Source organism: Entelurus aequoreus, linkage group LG16, assembly GCF_033978785.1.
Source record: "Entelurus aequoreus isolate RoL-2023_Sb linkage group LG16, RoL_Eaeq_v1.1, whole genome shotgun sequence".
In the NCBI taxonomy this organism is placed as follows: Eukaryota; Metazoa; Chordata; class Actinopteri; order Syngnathiformes; family Syngnathidae; genus Entelurus; species Entelurus aequoreus.
In genome coordinates this window covers 24,211,959-24,235,020 of record NC_084746.1, presented here as the reverse complement: position 1 = coordinate 24,235,020, position 23,062 = coordinate 24,211,959, and the positions used below count along the sequence as shown (strand labels likewise).

Here is a 23,062-nt window from a genome sequence, read left to right as displayed (position 1 = left end):
TAGCATGCTAGCATTTTTAGCACATTTTATACCTTTTAACCTAATAATCATGGATTTCGCTACTTGGTGCTGTTGTGTTTTATTATTTTCCCTGCCTTCTCTTTTTATGGTGTCTGTTTTTCTTCAGTTCATTAGTCCCCAGCGAGGCACACCTGCAACCATTTCAACCAAGGAGTATTTAAGCTGGTCACTGTCAGCTGGTTCTTGTCGGTTATTGTCTCCTGCACCTCCCACGTGCATGCGCCTGATTCACTTCGTCCTGCCTGGTATGTTGTCTCTCCCTATTCCTGAAATTCCTAACCTCTTTATGTTTGCTTCCTAGCCTCCCTGAGGTAAAGAGGATTTTGTGTTGGACCTTTTGTTGTGCTCAGTGCGCCCTGGCCTTTTGCCTCTGCCGACCACTGAGACCTGCTTTCGTTTGATTATTCATGGTGTGCACTTTGGCCCCATCGCTTTTTGTTACACTTTTGGACTCATTAAATTGTTTAAACATTTTGTAATTCAACCTCGCCTCCCGTCTCTGCATCCTGGGGTCACCTCCTTGATCAAATCCTAACAGGTGCCACAATAAAAGAATGCTAGCTGTTCTCCTTTTAGCATGCTACATTTTATGCCAGCATTTTGGCTAACAGAATATATTTAGAGCACAAATATATAAATGATAAATGATAAATGGGTTACACTTGTATAGCGCTTTTCTACCTTCAAGGTACTCAAAGCGCTTTGACAGTATTTCCACATTCACCCATTCACACACACATTCACACACTGATGGCGGGAGCTGCCATCAATCAATCAATCAATGTTTATTTATATAGCCCTAAATCACAAGTGTCTCAAAGAGCTGTACAAGCCACAACGACATCCTCGGTACAGAGCCCACATACGGGCAAGGAAAACTCACCCCAGTGGGACGTCAATGTGAATGACTATGAGAAACCTTGGAGAGGACCGCATATGTGGGTAACCCCCCCCCCCCCCCTCTAGGGGAGACCGAAAGCAATGGATGTCGAGTGGGTCCGACATAATATTGTGAAAGTCCAACACATCAGCGAAAGTCCAGTCCATAGTGGGGCCAGCAGGAACCATCCCGAGTGGAGACGGGTCAGCAGCGTAGAGATGTCCCCATCTGATGGACAGGCTAGCGGTCCACCCCGGGTTGGGAGCAGAGTAGAAAAGAAAAGAAAAGAAACGGCAGATCAACTGGTCTAAAAAGGGAGTCTATTTAAAGGCTAGAGTATACAAATGAGTTTTAAGATGAGACTTAAATGCTTCTACTGAGGTAGCATCTCTAACTTTTACCGGGAGGGCATTCCATAGTATTGGAGCCCGAATAGAAAACGCTCTATAGCCCGCAGACTTTTTTTGGGCTCTGGGAATCACTAATAAGCCGGAGTTCTTTGAACGCAGATTTCTTGCCGGGACATATGGTACAATACAATCGTCAAGATAGGCAGGAGCTTGACCGTGTAGTATTTTATACGTAAGTAGTAAAACCTTAAAGTCGCATCTTAGGTGCACAGGAAGCCAGTGCAAGTGAGCCAGTATAGGCGTAATATGATCAAACTTTCTTGTTTTTGTCAAAAGTCTAGCAGCCGCATTTTGTACCATCTGTAATCTTTTAATGCTAGACATAGGGAGGCCCGAAAATAAAACGTTACAGTAATCGAGACGAGATGTAACGAACGCATGGATAATGATCTCAGCATCGCTTGTGGACAAAATGGGACAAATTTTAGCGATATTACGGAGATGAAAGAAGGCCGTTTTAGTAACACTCTTAATGTGTGACTCAAACGAGAGAGTTGGGTCGAAGATAATACCCAGATTCTTTACAGAGTCGCCTTGTTTAATTGTTTGGTTGTCAAATGTTAAGGTGGTATTATTAAATAGATGTCGGTGTTGAGCAGTACCGATAATCAGCATTTCCGTTTTCTTAGCGTTGAGTTGCAAAAAGTTAGCGGACATCCATTGTTTAATTTCATTAAGACACGCCTCCAGCTGACTACAATCCGGCGTGTTGGTCAGCTTTAGGGGCATGTAGAGTTGGGTGTCATCAGCATAACAGTGAAAGCTATCACCGTATTTGCGTATGATGTCACCTAGCGGCAGCATGTAAATACTAAAGAGTGCAGGGCCAAGAACCGAACCCTGGGGAACTCTGCACGTTACCTTAACATAGTCCGAGGTCACATTGTTATGGGAGACACACTGTATCCTGTCAGTAAGATAAGAGTTAAACCAAGACAAGGCTAAGTCTGTCATCCCAATACGCGTTTTGATACGCTCTAATAAAATATTATGATCAACAGTATCGAAAGCGGCGCTGAGATCAAGAAGCAGCAACATAGATGAAGCATCAGAATCCATCGTTAGCAATAGATCATTAGTCATTTTTGCGAGGGCTGTCTCCGTAGAGTGATTTGCCCTGAAACCGGACTGGAAAGGTTCACAGAGATTGTTAGACGCTAAGTGTTCATTTAGCTGCTGTGCTACAATTTTTTCGAGGATTTTCGAGATAAACGGAAGGTGGGACACCGGCCGGTAGTTTACCAGGAGATCAGGATCGAGGTTAGGTCTTTTGAGTACAGGATGAATAACCGCTTTTTTGAATGCTAGGGGAACAGTGCCAGAGGAAAGTGATAAGTTTATAATATTTAACACTGATGGACCTAGTAATACAAAAAGCTCCTTGATAAGTTTCCCAGGAATTGGGTCAAGTAAACATGTTGTTTGTTTTGTCCCATTTACACATTTTGACAATTCCTCCAATGTTATTTCATCAAAGAGAGAGAAACTATTTTGGAGGGCGGTATCCGTCGTATATACAGTCGTATCTGTGTTAATAGAACCCAGTTGTAGCTGAGATGCATTGTCTTTAATCTCTTTTCTAATGACTTCAATTTTCTTATTAAAGAAATTCATAAAGTCATCTGCTGAGTGGGTGGAGCTACTGGGAGGAGTCCCTTGTTGGGTTAGCGATGCTACTGTACTAAACAGAAATTTAGGATCATTTTTGTTGAAGTGGATGAGATTTGAGTAATATTTAGCTTTAGCTGAGGTAAGCATGCGTTTATAAGTTATTAAACTATCACACCATGCTTGATGGAAAACCTCAAGTTTAGTCGCACGCCATTTGCGTTCCAGCTTTCTACATGATAATTTTTGGGCTTTAGTTTCTTCTGTAAACCATGGGGTACGCCTTTTAGGGGCCCTTTATAGCTTTAGCGGTGCTACAATATCAATGGTGTCGCGCAGGGCATCATTAAAGTTGTTAGTGAGGTTATCAATAGAGCCCACATAATTTGGGAATGGTGCCATTACCGAAGGCAGTAGGTCAGTAAGAGTCGTCGTTGTGGCAGCATTAATGTTGCGGCTGCTATAGTAGTTATTATTATTATTATTAGTTTGTTGACAATGAGTCAGAACTTCGAATTTTATAAGGTAATGATCGGACATTACTTTAGTGTACGGGAGTATCGTAACTTTAGAGGTGGTGACACCCCTGACAAGCACTAGATCTATCGTATTACCGTTGCGATGCGTGGGTTCATTTATTATTTGTGTAAGACCACAGCTATCAATTATAGTCTGGAGCGCCACGCATGGAGGGTCCGATGGGGTATTCATATGGATATTAAAGTCCCCCATTATGATTATATTGTCGGCGTGTGTCACTAGATCAGCAAAAAAACTCTGAGAATTCACTGATGAAGTCCGAATAGGGCCCAGGGGGGCGGTAGATAACAGCCAGGTGGAGAGGCAGCGGTGTGACAAACCTCAAAGTGAGCACCTCAAACGAGTTATATTTATTATTTAGGTTAGGTGTAAGATTATAGTTTTCATTGTATATTAGTGCGACACCCCCTCCCCTTTTAAGAGGTCGGGCAACATGTGTATTGGTATAGTTAGGAGGAGATGCCTCATTTAGCGCAAAAAATCGTCTGGTTTGAGCCAGGTCTCGGCGAGACCAACGACGTCAAGTTTGTTGTCTCTAATGACTTCATTAACTAATAACGTTTTGGAAGATAATGATCTTATGTTTAAAAAGCCCATATTATAGGTAGTGGGCTGTTTTGAGGATTGTTTGTTGAAATTATCCGAAGTAGCAATATTAATAATGTTGCGTTTATTATGCGTATTGCACTTTAAATAGTTTCGACCATTTCTAGGAATTGATACGACGGGGATATTCAGATTGTTTGCTTGATGTTGCGATAAACTGAACGCATCATAGTTAGCTACCTCAGTACAATGTATGTCTGCCTCTGACACGGTCACAAAAGAAAAAACATTATGTGAGTTGTGTTTTATTCTAAGAGAATTGCTATGTGTGCAGGGATTATCCAGCCTGACGCCGGCTAGTTGTAGTTTAAATGGCTTCCTACCCGGAGACTCCACGCTTCTTTGGTTAGCTTTTCTCTTTGTTGTTAGCCCCGCTCGGCAACCCCGCTTCTGCTTCCGCTCGCACCGCTTATGTCGTCTCCTTTGGCGGTCACCGCTAGCACTTGACTCCGCTGCTACAAAGGCCGCTCGATGTAGCCCACGAAGTATTCCCATGCTAGCGAGGAGGTCCACCGTACATGCATCTTTCAGTCTATAATGACCCGATCCATCCACATCCAGAATTGTCTGTCGGTCGTATGTGATCACAGAGTGTTCACGCTTTGAGCCAGCCATGAAATTGACAGAAATGACGGGTGTTTTTTGCCAAATCGCTCTACACTCCCAAGAGCGTTAGCATAGCCGCAGCATACCATGCGCCGCCATCTTCAATCCATCCAAGGCGCTAACCAGCAGCCATCAGGAGCAAGGGTGAAGTGTCTTGCCCAAGGACACAACGGACGTGACTAGGATGGTAGAAGGTGGGGATTGAACCCCAGTAACCAGCAACCTTCCGATTGCTGGCACAGCCACTCTACCAACTTCGCCACACCGATTATATTACCTTATTTCTAACCTCTTGCGGCATGCTAACTCTTCTAACTATACCAACAGTTAGCGTTTCAAGATACATAATACATTTTAGTACAGTTTCTACTCTTCACCTCTTAAACCATGTTTAACCTTTAAAGGCCTACTGAAACCCACTACTACCGACCACGCAGTCTGATAGTTTATATATCAATGATGAAATCTTAACATTGCAACACATGCCAATACGGCCGGGTTAACTTATAAAGTGCAATTTTAAAATTCCCGCCACACTTCCGGTTGAAAAACTCCTTTGGATATGATTTATGCGCGTGACGTCACAAAATCCACGGAAGTGGTTGGACCCCATCTGACCCGATATAAAAACCTCTTGTTTTCTTCGACAAAATTCCACAGTATTCTGGACATCTGTGTTGGTGAATCTTTTGCAATTTGTTTAATGAACAATGGAGGCTGCAAAGAAGAACGTTGTAGGTGGGATCGATCGGTGTATTAGCGGCTAAGTACAATACTTACAGCAACACAACAAGGACTACTTACTACGCCTAGCCGATGCTTGCCGCCAAACCCACGGATGAAGTCCTTCGTCGCGCCGTCGATCGCTGGAACGCAGGTGAGCACGGCTGTTGATGGGAAGATGAGGGCTGGCTGGCATAGGTGGAGCGCTAATATTTTTATCATAGTTCTGTGAGGTCCAGTTGCGAAGTTGCTAAATTAGCCTTAGCGTCGTTAGCAACAGCATTGTTAAGCCTTACCAGGCTGAGAATTTTTAACCGTGTAGTTACATGTACATGGTTTAATAGTATTGTTGATCTTCTGTCTATCCTTCCAGTCAGGGGTTTATTTCTTTTGTTTCTATCTTCATTTGAGAACGATGCTATCACGTTAGCTCAGTAGCTAAGTGTGTCACCGATGTATTGTCGTGGAGATAAAAGTCACTTTAAATGTCCATTTCGCGTGCTCGACTCTCATTTTCAAGAGGATATAGTATCCGAGGTGGTTTAAAATACAAATCCGTGATCCACAATAGAAAAAGGAGAGAGTGTGGAATCCAATGAGCCAGCTTGTACCTAAGTTACGGTCAGAGCGAAAAAAGATACGTCCATCACTGCCTCTCTAGTCCTTCACTGTAACGTTCCTCATCTACGAATCTTTCATCCTCGCTCAAATTAATGTGGTAGTCGTCGCTTTGTCGCTCCGAATCTCTCTCGCTCCATTGTAAACAAAGGAAAATTGTGAGGAATATTATCTCCTGTGACGTCACGCTACTTCCGGTACAGGCAAGGCTTTTTTTTATCAGCGAGCAAAAGTTGCGAACTTTATCGTCGATTTTCTCTACTAAATCATTTCAGCAAAAATATGGCAATATCGCGAAATGATCAAGTATGACACATAGAATGGATCTGCTATTCCCGTTTAAATAAAAAAAATTCATTTCAGTAGGCCTTTAATCTATTTCAACTTTCAAACCATTTCTACATTCCACTAAAATTTCAGTTCAGCGTCAGCTCTTCAACATTCAAACCATTTCAACATTCAAACCATTTCAACACTTAAACAATTTCAATAATAAAACTATTTCTATATTTTTCATACATTTAAATAGCATTTTAGGTCAGTGTCAGCTCTTCAGACGTTCAAACCGTTTCGTCATGCAAACTATTCTTACATTTGTTTTACATTCCATCAGCATTTCAGTTCACACACAATTTCTACAGAAATTGCTTCATCTAGTTGTATGTAAACTTGTAAACTGTTTACTAACTCGTGAGTTGTTTGTAAGTTTGTCAAGTGTATGTAAACCTGTAAAGTGTACAGTATGTAAACCTGTAAAGTCTTTGCTAACACATAAAGTTTATGTAAATGTGTGAAGTGCACATACACTTGTGAGGTGTATGTAAAGCTGTGAAGTGTACAGTATGTAAACTTGGGAAAAGTATGAACCTTTTTGAAGTGTACAGTATGTATAGTAGATTTGTAAGGTGTATGTAAACTTGTGAACAATAAGTAAAGAGTAAACGTGTAAAGTGAACATGAAGTGAATGTAAGAATGTGTAAAAGTGTATGTAAACTCACCATCCAGTGTTAAACTCCACATTTGCATCAAACAGAGCAACCACGGGGGCTGAAGCGATCCTCCACCCGCTGACTCTGGACCTAATCAGTCCCTCTTGTTTTTCATGATGGACAATTTTGATGAACTCTGGACCTCGTTGAGCATTCATCTCGTCCACAAAGCTCTGCAGGTGTTCTTTTAGTTCCACTGGAGAGAAAAACATGAGATTTGCAGCTGTATTTTGTTCAATGCATCTTATTGTTGTGTTGTTCATCAATAAATGATGAGACTTCATCGTCTGAACAACGGGCTTACGCGCCAACATTCATTCCTCCTTCACCGAATGCATCAAAATATCCACATATAGCCAGTAATGTTGTCCCGATACCAATATTTTGGTACCGACACCAAAATGTATTTCAATACTTTTCTGTAATTTTCGATCATTTTCTAAATAAAGGGGACCAGGAAAAATTGCATTATTGGCTTTATTTTTAACAAAAAGTCTTACGGTAAATTAAACATATGTTTCTTATTGCAAGTTTGTCCTTAAATAAAATAGTGAACATACTAGACAACTTGTCTTTTATTAGTAAGTAAACAAACAAAGGCTCCGAATTTGTCTGCTGACATATGCAGTAACATATTGTGTCATTTTCCATTCTATTGTTTGTCAACATTATTAAAGACAAGTGGTAGAAAATGAATGATTAATCTACTTGTTCATTCACTGTTAATATCTGCTTAATTTCTCTTTTAACATGTTCTATCTACACTTCTGTTAAAATGTAACAATCACTTATTCTCCTGTTGTTTGGATGCTTTACATTAGTTTTGTACGATACCACAAATTTAGGTATCGATCCTATACCAAGTAGTTCCAGAATCATACAATGGTCATATTCAAAGTCCTCATGTGTCCAGGGACATATTTCCTGAGTTTATACACATAGTATACATTTTTAGAAAACAAAATAAGATTTTGTGATGCCAAAAAGAATCAATGTAATCATAGTAGTATCGGCTAGCATCGCTCCTGTACTTGGTATCATTACAGTGGATGTTAAGAGTAGATCCACCAATGGCGTTTGTTTACATTTTGATGCCGGTGAGCTACGGTGTGTAGTGAAGCATGTTTAGCTATTCCTCGTCCTGCAGGGATGATACTTGTAAGAAACATACTTTATTTGTCACCATGGAGGCGAGGATTAGTGATTTAGAAGTATCTACAACACTGCAGACTGTGGCTGATGTTAGCCACTAGCTAGCTAGCCATGTCTTAAACCACCTCTTCCTGAGGGCATTTCAGTGTTATAACTTCACCTTTATCTTTAGTTTTTAAGCCAAAATGCATCCGTTCTCCCTTTTCTGTCTACACCCTGTGTCTGCTTGTAAGTACTCTGTGTGTGTGCACTGCTTCACATGCTCATCTTCTCGTAAACCAGCAACGACACGACGTGGCGACGACGGTGGGGTGGGTGACCGAATATGATTCATTAGTATTGCGGTACTATACTAATACCGGTATACCGTACAACCCTAATAGCCAGTGTCTTCTTAATTAAATTAACCTGAACATCATTTTTGAGTACCCCTGCTGGTCACATTATTTATCACAGTCAGTTTAGCTGCATATCATGTTGTCCCCCTTTCTTTGAATCTTTGACCATACCTACGATACAGTAGGCAACTTGATGCAAACATTTTCTTTGAAACACACAGGTGCTGTAAACAAATACATACAATTCAAAAACATAAATCACATAAAGAAAAAATCCTCTTTTCTTCAAATTAAAATTCATAATTTGCAGACGAGTCAAACTGATCTCTTAATTTGATGCTCAGATATTCTCAATGTAGGTAACACTGACATAGCATTATAGTGGTAGCATAAGTTGGTCTGCAGATGTCTAGCACAGTTCATCTCAGGCATTGCATCTGCTTGTAGCACAGCATTAATTTTATCATTATTGTCAATGTTCTGGAATATCTCTTTGGTTTTCAGAAGGCTTTGACAGTTCCGACTGATCATGTGTCTTTCCTCAGTTCTCACTTCATAGGATGTTGGACCTACTTCCCGAAGAACATTAGCTGGTCCACCTATTTTGATATTGAACTCTCTTTATGTCATCCTTTACAAGTGGTTTGAGTGTTTTAGTTGAATTGTAAAAGTACTGTTTTGCTTCAATTTCAGGTTCTCCAGTTTTGTTTCTATTTCATTATGTTTGAACTAAGTGTAGCATAGTAGGGCAGTATGTAGCTTTCGATTCAACACAAGTTCTGCTGGGGATAATCCACATTCAAGAGGAGAAGTCAGGTGGCCTGAAAGAACTAAATAAGGATCTGACTTGCTGTGTGTTCATATTTCCAGAATCTGCTTGATGATATGCACACCTTTTTCAGCTGTGCCATTTGCTCGTGCATGCTGAGGACTGGATGTGACATGGTTAAAGGCCCACTGAAATGAATTTTTTTTATTTAAACGGGGATAGCAGATCTATTCTATGTGTCATACTTGATCATTTCGCGATATTGCCATATTTTTGCTAAAAGGATTTAGTATAGAACATCGACGGTAAAGATCGCAACTTTTGGTATCTGATAAAAAAAAGGCTTGCCCCTACCGGAAGTAGCGTGACGTAGTCAGTTGAACATTTCCGCAAAGTTCCCTATTGTTTACAGTGATGGCGGCCAGAAGTGAGAGCGATTCGGACCGAGAAAGCGACGATTTCCCCATTAATTTGAGCGAGGATGAAAGATTTGTGGATGAGGAAAGTGCAAGTGAAGGACTAGTGGGGAGTGGAAGCGATTCAGATAGGGAAGATGCTGTGAGAGCCGGGGGTGACCTGATATTCAGCTGGGAATGACTACAACAGTAAATAAACTCAAGACATATATATACTCTATTAGCCACAACACAACCAGGCTTATATTTAATATGCCACAAATTAATCCAGCATAAAAACACCTAGGTGTTTGTTATGCTAGCTCCTAGCTCCTAGCTACTAGCTCCCGTCCATATAACCCGCCAATACAATTCAAACACCTGCACAACACACACACTCACTCAGCCCAAAGGACCGTTCACCTAACCCAAGGTTCATAAAGCTTATATATTTAACCAAAGTTACGTACGTGACACGCACGTACGGGCAAGCGATCAAATTTTTGGAAGCGCAGCTGCGTACTCACGGTACCGCGTCTGCGTCTGTGTATCCAAATCAAAGTAATCCTGGTAAGAGTCTGTGTTGTCCCAGTTCTCTACAGGCGTCTGTGTATCGAAGTCAAAGTCCTCCTGGTAAGAGTCTCTGTTGTCCGAGTTCTTCGATCTTGACTGCATCTTTCGGGAATGTAAACAATGAAACGCCGGCTGTGTTGTGTTGCTGACTTCCCTCGCAAAATACTCCGCTTCGCACCGACAACTTTCTTCTTTGCTTGCTCAGCTTCTTTCTCCATAATGCATACTTGCCAACCCTCCCGTTTTTAGCGGAAGAATCCCGGTATTCAGCGCCTCTCCCGACAACCTCCCGGCAGAGATTTTCTCCCGACAAACTCCCGGTATTCAGCCGGAGCTGGAGGCCACGCCCCCTCCAGCTCAATGCGGACCTGAGTGGGGACAGCCGTTCTCACGTCCGCTTTCCCAGCAGCTTGCCTGCCCAATGACGTCATAATATCTACGGCTTTTAGAGAGTAGAGTGCACAACAAGGAGAGAGAGTTCTTGGTTTCTTATGTGGGTTTATTGTTAGGCAGTTTCATTAACGTCCTCCCAGCGCGGTAACAACACACAACAACAGCAGTCACGTTTAGTCTACCGTAAAGCAGTTCGTCTGCCGTAAACAGCAATGTTGTGACACTCTTAAACAGGACAATACTGCCACCTACTGGATAGCCTGCAGAACACTGAAATTCAAGTATGTCTTTTATTCATATGTATAATAAAATAAAAAATAAAATAAAAAAAAATATATAGCTAGAATTCACTGAAAGTCAAGTATTTCATACATACCCACACAGCAGAAGACTGCTATACGGATCCGCCTTCAAGTCGCCCAACCCGCGTTACTGTCACATTCGTTTTGGCTCCGCCTAGAGGATACAGCTCCGCCTCTGAAAATTGTACGGTCAGACAGCTGATCCTGAGCGGACTTGTGTCTGATTCGCATACGCGGACGTGACAAACCAAACCGGCGCGCGCCGCCTAGAGTTATAGGCTTCGCCTACGCGCGCTGAGCCGACCAATGTCTGCACCCGCAGACGTGGACGCGCCTACTAGCGTGTACGCGCATGAGCCAAGATCTCTGGACTTTCTTTGCTGGAACACGAACGTAAGTATAGATTTATTGCTACATTCGCAGTAAAGATCAGCCTTTGTGTTTCCATCATCATTTATGTATGATTGTAATGACGTTGTTTGATATTAGGACTAGCAGTAAAACTTTATATTCTGTAAAAAAAGGCTTTATTTCCAGCGCCGCCTCCCAGAATGCTTTGCATGGGGACGTGCGTCTGACGTCACGTATACAGAAAATTCGAAATGGCTGCCCGCGGTAGGTGAGGCCCGAGCGAAGAAAAGTGGAAAAAAGTGTTATTCGTCAAAAAACCCACACAACGACGGTCATTTTTTCGCCGTGCTATTGTAAAATTGTCTTTTATCTGTGTTTTGTGTTCCGGGGGACCCCGACTCCAGAATGTGAAAGTTTCCCGCGTGAAGCCGGTGAGTAAAAAGTTCAATACAGTTAACTTAGGCCATCTTTTGTTAGACGCTGTGAATATGTGTAGGTTACATGCTACGATATTCCACATATTTCCAACTGCTTGAAACGAAAGCGTATTACTTTATTGTCAGTGTTGTTTAGGCCCAGGTCGCTAACGTTACTGCGTTAGTCAGCAACGTAACGCTAGTGGGAACAGCCGTTCTTTGCCATTAATATGAGTGTGTATTATTGCTTTCTTTGTTCTTTAGTGGAGCTCGAGATCCTGTTTGCTGTGGACTAGCTGTGTGTGACGCCATGTTGTTTTTGTTTCCATTACAAAAAAAAAGGTATGTCTATGTGTTTTTTGGCATAGTTAATTGTAGAAAAAAATATAAAATGAGGTGATGTGAGTGGGAAAAATTGCTGCACATATTAAGGATCCTTTTTCTTGATCTATATTTTTGTTATTTGCTGATGTATATATTTTATATGCTGTTTTTTTATTTAATTAATTTATTAGAGACTATTTTATGCTTTATTTACCTTTTTTATTATTATTATTTTATTTACTATTATTATTATTATTTCCACATGTAAGCATAAATAATTGATCATATTAGTACATTGTTTGATTGCTTTGCTTAATGCATTCCATAATTTAATTCCACATACTGATATACTGAAGGTCTTAAGTGTTGTACCTGCGTACACATGTTTTAAATTACATTTCTCTCTAAGATTATTTTTCTCCTCTTTTTTTGAGAAGAATTGTTGTATATTCTTGGGTAGCAGGTTATAGTTTGCTTTGTTTATAATTTTAGCTGTTTGCAAATTCACTATGTCGTGGAATTTCAGTATCTTTGATTCAATAAATAAAGGATTTGTGTGTTCTCTGTATCCAACATTATATATTATTCTAACTGATCTTTTTTGTAACACCGTTAATGAATAAAGTGTACTTTTGTAATTATTTCCCCATATTTCTACACAATAACTCAGATATGTAACACTAGTGAACAGTAGAGAATACGAAGTGATTTTTTGTGTAGAACATGTTTTGCTTTATTCATTATTGACGTGTTTCTTGCTACTTTATGTTGTATATTTTTTACTTGAGATTTCCAGTTCAATTTATCATCAATCATTATACCTAGAAATTTGGTTTCATTTACTCTTTCAATTTCCATTCCGTCTATTTGTATTTGTGTTTGACTTTCTTTTCTACTGCTACCAATTAGCATTATTTTAGTTTTACTGAGATTCAAAGATAGTCTGTTTTTGTCAAACCATCTTTTTAATTTGTTAATTTCTTCTGTTATTATTTGTATTATCTTCTGTGTGTTCTTCCCTGAACAAAACGCTGTTGTATCATCCGCAAATAATACTAACTTTAAATCTTTTGTAACTTTACAAATGTAATTTATCTAGACATTGAATAATTTAGGTCCTATATTGATCCCTGAGGTACACCACAGGATATATTTAGCGTTGTAGACGAAACCACCACATTAATATTAAAGATATGGTTAACATTCTTAGTGCTAAAGATATTCCCCTCTCCTTGTATCCCTTCTCCCAGCTCCACCGTCTCGCCGAGTGCCAGCAAGAGTCATGAGTACTTGTCAACTCGACTCCTCAACTGGAGATAACTTTCTAGGGAAAGACTGATCTCCAAAATAACATCTCAGCATCCAGTAACCATGGTTAACAGATCACAACCATTTAATACCAATTTATCTCCCTTAGCACCTCACCGTGGGGAAGGATGTATTCATATGCCTTCACCAGCACATGCATTTAACATGCAGAGAGTTACACAAGGTAGGGACTGATCTCTGTATACACTACACCCATAATTTCAAACCCTACTTTACGATTGAGCTGAAGTTCTGACTACTATGATCTGTACTTTTACCTTTCTTATAGTTCTTACCACCTTGGGGCACCATTCAGGTAAAATCTCAGCTCATCTTACTTGCTTATTTGTATACACTAACACCTGTGCATGCTTTTGTCCAAGTTGTTCCTTTGACGATGAATAAATACCCCTTTTCTTTCTTTCTACATTAAGGGTGCCTTTTCATCTGATTACATTTATAATGAACAGGGACATTGCGGTTGTCCCAAGTGGATGGTATGATGATAGGATGGTTTTCTGGCCCAGCTATAAAAACACCGACAGAATTGAAAGGGCCGCTTTAAATGAGGAGCAGCATGAGCCAAACTGGCCAAGATTTGACGTTTCTGTTGTCCGAACTTGTGGTATGCAAATTCATAATCTTCTTGTTTAAAAATAACGTCATAGTTGCTTCTCTTTATGCTTGGAATAACCTATTGTGTCTATGTTCTGACCAGGTCTCTTGTAAGAGAGAGACCTGATTTATCATCATCAATAATAATAATATTCTGTTCAGCTCTACAGCTAATTTGAAACTCATGTTCATTTTAACATATTCAATTTTAGACAACTACAAAGACGCATTAAAAATAATGCAACAATATGGAAAGGGCTGCAACACCTCAGACCTGCAATCTGAGGCAGAGAACGAGGAGCTGCCAGAAAAAAGGAACAGGAAGCCAGTGTAAGTGTGTTCCGTCTTGTTTTTGTCATGTTTCTACAGTAATAGGAAGGTTATTTCCGGTAGCATTCAAAAATAGACCAGAGATGCTTGTACTATATGTATATTTGGCAATTTTGGTATTGCAATAATCCTAATGATATGGTTACCCAACAGCCATCGTCTCGGGGACTCAGATGATAGCGAAGAAGACCCGGGAAATAGTGACCTCACATCTCTGGGGTTGGCAAGCCAATTGCACAGGCAGAGTAAGGAATAATCTCTTAACATCGAAAACAACAAAACCACCACATTAATATTAAAGATATGGTTAACATTCTTAGTGCTAAAGATATTCCCCTCTCCTTGTATCCCTTCTCCCAGCTCCACCGTCTCGCCGAGTGCCAGCAAGAGTCATGAGTACTTGTCAACTCGACTCCTCAACTGGAGATAACTTTCTAGGTAAAGACTGATCTCTGAAATAATATCTCAGCATCCAGTAACCATGGTTAACAGATCACAACCATTTCATACCAATTTATCTCCCTTAGCACCTCACCATGGGGAAGGACGCATTCATATGTCTTCACCAGCACATGCATTAAACATGCAGAGAGTTACACAAGGTAGGGACTGATCTCTGAAATATTAGTGTATAAATAGACCCCTTGGGTATTACCAGTCATGGTTAACTGATGGCTCTCTCACAATGCCTACCTCACTAGGAACGGCAGTCCCTCCTCGACTCCCTCCACCCCCCTCACCAGCAGCCCTCAACATGTGGCAGACCCAGGAGCCTGGATCCAGCCTGGCCTACAGGCCAACATGGCGAGGGGGAAGAATGGCCGACAACATTTCCTGCTCTGGTGAGCAATAACTGACAAATACCGGATGGTCATTCTGTGCCACACATTTTGGAAAAAATTCAAATTCACAAGCAATCACATATTTTCTTCAAACTTTGTCAATAACTTTTGTCATTAACTAAGGTCAATAGCTAATGTCAGGATTATGAGTAATGAGGATAAACACTGAAACATGTTAATTTTATACTGCTGTTTGTCAACAGCGCCTGAGGTAATCCACATCCTTAGCCTGCTGGAAACTATTAAGCACAACCAAGACCAGCTGATTGCGAAGGTAAACTTCTTAAGCCTTGAATAGGTCAATAATTCATAATGACATTGATTTTGATTCATTATTATTTTTTAAAGAAAGAAACAGCCTACATGGCAGCTTTGTGTGATTAGAGTAAACATTGCTACATTTTCTTGTTACATTTCACCTGTTTGCTCTTTAAATACCACTTTTAATGTTTTTTATTTATTTCGATCGTATTTTTTAAAAATGTGCCCTGGGGCCGTTAAAAAATGACCTGCAGGCCGCAAATGGCCCCCGGGCCGCACTTTGGACACCCCTGGCCTACACGAATACAAACATAGAATGATAGTACAAATATAATAAGAAAACAATGTCAACCTCCCAAAGTTGGGTTATGGATATTTATTTATGCCCCCCACCCCCAACCCCCAGCCGCCGTCATCCAACAGAGCCAAACAAGTACTCTGATCAAGGAACCAAATAATGATATTGTTTAAACATTTTGGATGTCTTGCACACCTATACCCTGATCACAAATTCATAGTTTACGCACCTTATTTTAACCACCTCCAGTAACTTTAAGTCATTTTTTTTTCCAAATGTAATCTCCTTAATACCTATCACATATTTTGTATTGTGTAAGCATACTTGGCTTTGGATGCTTCCTACCATAAACATAAACGTATCTGTCTTGTAATCTTGTTTGATTACAGGTGCTGTGAGTAAAAATGTGTTGACAAGGTCAGCCACGGACGCTGAGGTCACCAAACACGCCATCAGGTGGTTCAACTTGGCGGGGGATCGGGCAACGGGGAGACGAGTCCCGCTTCCACCTCCTCAGGAGGAATAGAGATGTATATGTATGAATAAACAACCTTTTATTGGACTTCTTGTCATTCACCAGTTATTCATTTTCTGATATGTTAGCTGTGCATGGAGCAGCGTTTCCTTGAAGTTGTAGCCTAATAGATTAAATATGTATATTTACTTTTTAAATATATATTATATGTTTTTACTTTATAGAGTGAATTGACCATTTTCTGTTTCTGCCTATTGACAATATTGTTAGTTTAAAAATACAAGGCAATGCATATGTAAGCCTATATTGCTGTAGTAGGGCTTCGTGAATTTTTTAGTTTCCTATTTTATCCTACAGCAAGAACAGAAGGGATTTTGAAAATAAGATAAAGGGGTCCAAAACGGCCAGATGAGCCAGGGTTTTTATGAGTCCGTTGCTGGTCCGCGGCGGGAGGTTAGGCTTTGATCTTGGGTGCGGAGCGGATGCAGCGCGCCGTCACGGCGCACCCGCCGCGGAAATAAGGCTTTGATCATGGGTGCGATGCGGATGCAACGCGCCGCCACGGCGGATCAGCTACCCGCCGCCGTGGCGGATACGTTCCTGAGTGCAAATGGACGCCGATGCGGGTCCGTTTCGCGGTTCCGTTCCGGAAAGCGCGATACCTGCGCGGGGGATCCGCCGCGGAGTGTTTTTGCTGTGTGGGTATATATATATATATATATATATATATATTATATATATATATATATTATATATATATATATATATATATATATATATATATATATATGAAATACTTGATTTGGTGAATTCTAGCTGTAAATATACTCTCCTCTTAACCACACCCTTAGCCACGCCCCCCGCCCCAACCACGCCCCCCGATCACCCCCCCCTCACCAACACAGATGTCCAGAATACTGTGGAATAATGAGATGAAAACAGAGCTATTTTGTATTGGCTTCAATGGGGGAGCCATACCTCTGTTTCACTGGCAACGTCACGCGCATACGTCATCCTCCAAAGAAGTTTTCAACCGGAAGTTTAGCGGGAAATTTAAAATTGCACTTTGTAAGTTATTGGCATGTGTTGCAATGTTAAGATTTCATCATTGATATATAAACTATCAGACTGCGTGGTCGGTAGTAGTGGGTTTCAGTAGGCCTTTAAAGCTATACTGTTCTGCAAACTGCTGCCATACCTTACTATTATAACAAGGACCATTGTCACTAAACCCGGTTTCTGCTATTCCATGTCTGGAAAAGATGAATTTGACATGAGTTGTGACATTGTTGGCTGTTGCACTTGAGAGTAGAGCAATCTTATAAAAGTTTTAATATTTAATCTTCCAACAAATATTATTTGTCATTACAATAAAACAAATCCGGGCCTACGTTCTTCCAAGGTTCAGTCAGAAGATCAAGAATCAACATGGGCTCCCTTTGCTTGTTTGCTGTGGTACTTTTACTAGTTTCACGTAACGTTGTCGAATCATTATTAAAAGTACCAGTAGAGTGGAAAAACAATTTGACTTTATACGCTTAATAGTGTTTCATTGTATACATTAAACCATACCCAATTGTATTTACAATTCATAAAGTATGTGAAAATAGCGTCTAAACATTACAAAATGCCACGAATTCAGTCAGCCATTTTGAATATTCCGCTCCAAACGTCTTCGGTAATTTCCATAGATTGACGTCACTGGAGTAACGCTTCTGCACTCTGACCATAATATCAGATCAGTCATACTGGAAATACGCAAAAATAAGAGAAAGACGTCATATCACTCAAAATCCTTATATGACATAAACACTTTTTTTCGTTTTTTTAATGCATTCTAAGTCGTAAATACATAAATAGTTTGCCAATGAGGGCTCTCTATTCCGGCCACAAAACCCTCTGAATAACCATGCAAACCCGCCAACAAGACTCTATATACATACCCCGTTTCCATATGAATTGGGAAATTGTGTTAGATGTAAATATAAACGGAATACAATGATTTGCAAATCCTTTTCAACTTAGCTGCTTAAGTGCAGTGATTTCTCCGGGTTCTCTGAACCCTTTGATGATATTACGGACCGTAGATGGTGAAATCCATAAATTCCTTGCAATAGCTGGTTGAGAAAGGTTTTTCTTAAACTGTTTAACAATTTGCTCACGCATTTGTTGACAAAGTGGTGACCCTCGCCCCATCCTTGTTTGTGAATGACTGAGCATTTCATGGAATCTACTTTTATACCCAATCATGGCACCCACCTGTTCCCAATTTGCCTGCAAACCTGTGGGATGTTACAAATAAGTGTTTGATGAGCATTCCTCAACTTTATCAGTATTTATTGCCATCTTTCCCAACTTCTTTGTCACGTGTTGCTGGCATCAAATTCTAAAGTTAATGATTATTTGCAAAACAAAAAATGTTTATCAGTTTGAACATCAAATATGTTGTCTTTGTTGCATATTCAACTGAAAATGGGTTGAAAATGATTTGCAAATCATTGTATTCCGTTTATATTTACATCTAACACAATTTCGCAACTCATATGGAAATGGGGTTTGTACTATTTGCAGGTGACACCACTGCATTCTGCACAGGGGAAACACACAAAGTAATGAAACAAATTATTTAATAAAAACAGATTATCTTTTAATTTAAAGGGGTCATATTATGATTTTTTTTCCTATATTTAAAACACTTCCTTGTGGTCTTCATAACATGTAATAGCATATTGAATACAGCGTCAAACTACAATGGCGGACTCACGCAAAGCTCTTTGGCAAAATCTCTACCATGTATAGAGCTATCCTCTGACGTCACCAAATCAAAAAACGTCAACATATTTTGGCAAATTCCAAATGGGCTGTTTGGAGGCAAGATTGTTTTATAAATATCTACACAATGCCTCCATGGTTTGATTTCAAATGTGCGGTACTTATGCAGTTCCTAAATACACAAAAACAGGTACCAATAGGAAAGAAAAGTTGGTTTTGCATAAAAGGTGCCCTTTAAGTAAAACTAAAACAATGTTATTTGGAAAAGGTAAGGAAAATAATTGTCAAACACAAAAAGAGTACGGCGCCACGAGGCGCACCTGTAGCCACTCACTAATTAGGGGTATTATACTCCCTGGCTCCATGAAGAGGACGTGGGGTAATTGTTGTTCCTGATGCGCTCGCAGCTGGTGACACACATTGCTGTGTTGATTCCTTTCCTTCGTCCTCCGAGTGCTTTGTGATGCTGTCCTGCTCACTAGTGCATCCAGCTGTTTATTGGAGTTAAGTATTTTTGATCCTTTTTTACCATTTTTGTATCGGTTCACAGTGCTTTCTTTTTTTACCTTCTAATGCAGTGCTATCTTAATTTTGCATCCTGTTTGAATGTTTTTACGTTGATTTAGCAATACAATTTTGGGGGAGAACCTTTTTAGGTTCTGTATTTGGGATCTTTACCTGACCACACCCTAAAGTGTAGACATTGGCATAATGTAATAAAACACATATATATGAGTTATAATAGATAATAAAATGAGCTGAAAACTACACATCAAATATATACAACAAAGTGGCAATAAACATTTCAAAATGGAATAAAGCAAAATAATTTCTGATTCAAGAGTCACTCCATATTCTGTACTGTTCTTTGGTGTTACCATACCTCAACTACTGTGTGGAGATATGGGGAAACAATTATAAAAGTACACTTGTACACTCATATACCATGTATCATTTTATGGTACATGGTATATGGTTGTGAGCTGGCCCATGCCCCCAGTAAATTGGAATCCTACAGGAACGCAGGTTTGGATTTTAGGAGTGATAATAAAAACATTAGCAACATATGGTAGGAAGCCCTCACAAGTAGGAGTAGAGGATAGGGTTTGGAGGTCACCCAACTCAAACTGATCAGAGGAATAATGTCAAGGAAAGATTGACTGGCCAGACGGACCGGCTCCAAGGCTGGAACTACAAAGAGTAAGGGTCTTCGTGTAAAAGGTATTTAAGGACAGTTGTCCAAGAAGACAGCAGAAGAGTGATCAGGCTCATACTCTTTCTCCTGGAGAGACTCGCTGAAACAAATAAAGCTTTTTGTTCGACGATTCTTCGTCCCACAGAAGTGCTTCCTCATGTGGGGTTGAGTTTGTTTTTTCTTTCTTCTTGGAATGCTGCTTATTGTACGGGGTTGGGAGTCCTTGTGAACTCATCCATCCATCCATTTTCTACCGCTTATTCACTGCGGGGTCACGGGGGGTGCTGGAGCCTATATCAGCTACAATCGGCGGAAGGCGGGGTACACCCTGGACAAGTCGCCACCTCATCGCAGGGCCAACACAGATAGACAGACAACATTCACACTCACATTCACACACTAGGGCCAATTTAGTGTTGCCAATCAACCTATCCCCAGGTGCATGTCTTTGGAGGTGGGAGGAAGCCGTAGTACCCGTAGGGAACCCACGCAGTCACGGGGAGAACATGCAAACTCCACACAGAAAGATCCCGAGCCCGGAATTGAACCCAGGACTACTCAGGACCTTCGTATTGTGAGGCAGATGCACTAACCCCTCTCTCACCGTGCTGCCTCTTGTGAACTCAATATTTTCCAAATAAAACTAAATTGATTCAAAAAAACGTTTACTTAGACAATCGTCACACGATTTTGAATTAGACACAATGCTAAGTAAATTGCAGGTGGCACAAACAAACAACATCAATCCTTACGGTTGTTGCTGTGGTCGTCCACCAATATGATTTCCTTGAGTAAGTGGGACGGTGTCCTCTGGATGGCCGTGTTTACGGAACGCAGCAACACGGACAAGGCCTCATTGACGAAGATGAAGATGATGCTCAGCTGAGGAAGGTCAGATGAATACCACATGGTTTTACAGCTACAGGAGAAAAGAGAAGAGTTAGTACAAGTTTAAAAAAAAACATCCAACGACACAACACCAAGTCTGGCTGACCCGTCTGGACGAAAATCCGGAATGGGTCGGTTGATGGAGATCCGATCACTTAGGAAGCTGTTGTAGCCGTAATAGCGGAACTTTTTACGGGCAACCCTGCGACTTTCTGGGCCCAGGTCACGACCCCAGTGGTCAAAGAGTGAGACACTGTGGCGCGAGGATGACGAGGATGCGGCATCTTCACTTTCCTTTGCTGCTTTATCTGTGGACAGAAATAACTTGCTCAATTTGATTTGTATTTTGGAACCTTCTTCTCAAGTTGTGTTCCCATCAGTAATAAACCAAAGCTGGTTGTGGAGCGACTCTAGAACATATGCACTGGTTTCAGTTTTATTTATAGCGCTTTCATTGTATCAGAAGATAACGTCATTCTTTTCTGCCATACCACGCTAAACAGACAATCATGTAACCGTATCAAATATCAAGTCTGATTGTGTCATCTCGGTGTCCCGCTGTTACTTTTATGCACAGAGTGAGGAGAAAAACTAAAGATTAGTGATGCAGAGAGCGGAGAAGTTGTGGATAAATTAGTAAAAGTTACCACAACAGCATGGCCGATTTTAAAATGGTTTTCAAATGCTGGCTTTTGAACTTTGCGCCTCTAACAATCCGGATGGTTCTTTTCCTCTTTGGTCCAGAGGACACGACGTCTACAGTTTCCAAAAACAATTCGAAATGTGGACTCGTCAGACCACAGAACACTTTTCCACTTTGCTTCAGTCCATCTTAGATGAGCTCGGGCCCAGCAAAACCGGCGGCGTTTCTGGGTGTTGTTGATAAATGGCTTTCGCTTTGCATAGTAGAGTTTGAACTTGCACTTACAGATGAAGCGACAAAGTGTAGTTACAGTGGTTTTCTGAAGTGTTCTTGAGCCCATGTGGTGATATCCTTTACACACTGATGTCGGTTTTGATGCAGTACCGCCTGAGGGATCGAAGGTTACGTGCATTGCTGCTTACGTGCAGTGATTTCTCCAGATTCTTGGAAACTTTTGATTATATTACGAACCGTAGATGATGAAATCTCTAAATTCCTTGCAATACCTCCTTGAGGAAGGTTGTTCTTAAACTGTTCGACAATTTGCCCATGCATTTGTTCACAAAGTGGTGACCCTCGCCCCATCCTTGTTTGTGAATGACTGAGCATTTCATGGAAGCTGCTTTCATACCCAATCATGGCACCCACCTGTTCCCAATTAACCTTTTCACCTGTGGGATGTTCCAAATAAGTGTTTGATGAGCATTCCTCAACTTTCTCAGTCTTTTTTGTCACTTGTGCCAACTTTTTTGAAACATGTTGCAGGCAACAAATTCCAAATGAGCTAATATTTGCAAAAAAAAACAATGTTTATCAGTGCGAACGTTAAGTATCTTGCAAATCATTGTATTCTGTTGTGTATACATAAAGTAAATTGTATATACTGTACATACATTGTAAATACATACATTGTGTATATATATACATATGTGTGTGTGTATATATGTATGTACTGTATGTATGTTTATATATACACTACCGTTGAACATCAATGCAAACTGCCACGTTAAAAGTCGGCCCCCCAATTGGACAATTTGTGTTTATAAACTACCGTTCAAAAGTTTGGGGTCACCCAAACAATTTTGTGGAATAGCCTTCATTTCTAAGAACAAGAATAGACTGTCGAGTTTCAGATGAAAGTTCTCTTTTTCTGGCCATTTTGAGCGTTTAATTGACCCCACAAATGTGATGCTCCAGAAACTCAATCTGCTCAACGGAAGGTCAGTTTTGTAGCTTCTGTAACGAGCTAAACTGTTTTCAGATATGTGAACATGATTGCACAAGGGTTTTCTAATCATCAATTAGGCTTCTGAGCCAATGAGCAAACACATTGTACCATTAGAACACTGGAGTGATAGTTGCTGGAAATGGGCCTCTATATACCTATGTAGATATTGCACCAAAAAACAGACATTTGCAG

At 40.5% G+C, this 23,062-nt stretch overlaps 1 long non-coding RNA gene and 1 pseudogene across 1 annotated transcript; one reads left to right on the top strand and one right to left on the bottom strand.

Annotated features, from left to right (window-relative positions):
- The window catches only part of LOC133630733 (polypeptide N-acetylgalactosaminyltransferase 18-like), a 184,771-nt pseudogene that overhangs the window by 90,177 nt on the left and 71,532 nt on the right, over positions 1-23,062 (bottom strand).
- Positions 11,576-13,344, top strand: LOC133630734 (uncharacterized). Its single transcript, XR_009821324.1, has 3 exons — positions 11,576-11,706; positions 11,956-12,033; positions 13,266-13,344. It is a non-coding gene; the product is annotated as an uncharacterized LOC133630734 (long non-coding RNA).